This window comes from Chrysochloris asiatica, unplaced genomic scaffold (genome assembly GCF_000296735.1).
Source record: "Chrysochloris asiatica unplaced genomic scaffold, ChrAsi1.0 scaffold00229, whole genome shotgun sequence".
Lineage (NCBI taxonomy): Eukaryota > Metazoa > Chordata > Mammalia > Afrosoricida > Chrysochloridae > Chrysochloris > Chrysochloris asiatica.
Genome location: NW_006408747.1, coordinates 4,743,302 through 4,744,609, shown reverse-complemented (window position 1 = coordinate 4,744,609; position 1,308 = coordinate 4,743,302).

The window sequence follows — 1,308 nt, the reverse complement described above, 5'->3', positions numbered from 1 at the left end:
TCGATACATTTGAATTATGATGTTGGTGAAGAATATCAAAAGTATCACAGACTAGCAGAAGAGCATATAACCCAGTGTTGTAAATAGAGCCAGAGCACACCTTATTAGCTAGGATGGCTAGACTTAATCTCTCATACATCTCTCATAATCTTATGTTGTTAGGATGGACAGGCCCTTCAATAGTATACTTGGTAAAGTGGAGGGCCAGTGAAAAAGGAGGAGACTCCAAAGGAGATAGACTGGCATAGTGGCAGCAACAAAGGGGTCAAATTTAGCAGTAATAGTGAGTTAGCATAGGATTGGGCAGTGTTTCCTTCTGTTGTGCATAAAGTTGTTAACCTGTTTGACTGTACCTAAAAGCAATGATATGGTCAAGGTCATATCTTGGAACTTATGGTTTTGTTTTAATTTTCTTCAACTTCATCCTGGAATTGTATATGACCAATTGACGGTCAATCCACAGTCAGACACTGGCCTTACTTAACTGATATTGAGGTGCTCTGTTATGTTTTTCTCACTCATGTAGTCAGTCTGATTTCATTGTATTCAATGTGGCATGGTTCATATGTATAATCACCATTTCAGGTGTTGAAAAATGTATTTGAAATAAATAAGTAGTTGGTCTTCAAATTTCTATGTTATATTCCACATTTTTTCTATCTCCAAGGCCATATTTTCAACTACTGACTGCTCCTTTATATTTCCAACTTTCCAAAATCAATGCAACTGATCATCCCTGTTGTTGTTGTTAGTGCCATGGAGTCAGTTCTGACTCATAGGGACCCTGTATAGAGTTACTAATGTTGTGCTATTTATTGTAGGCTTATGGATATTACTCTACCACAGATAGCAACGTACTTAAAGCTATATCATAAAATGCTCTTTTTGATGGTGAATACCATGCCATTAATCTTCAATTTATTGTTTCAGGTATACTAAAACAAATGAATGTCCAATTATCAATGTCAATACCAATCCATTTCAACTCATAACACCTAGAATATTGATCTTTATGAGTTCCCTAGATGTTTATAAGTGTCCTAGATTCATAGTTCATATATTTCAAATTATGATTACTATTGGAAGTTCATAGCAGTTTCTTCTCATTTTGGGTTGTTCCCTGTCCATAAATGAAGGTTTCAAATGTTTTGCTGTATCTATGTCATTAAACTCTACTCTACTTTGAGGAGGCATCTCTTATACTTTCTTAATTTTGGTGCTTTCCAACTCATCTTCCATCACTATATCAGACAATATTTCTGTGTTATTCATAAGATTTTCAGTGGCTAAAAAATCAGAAGTGGTCTG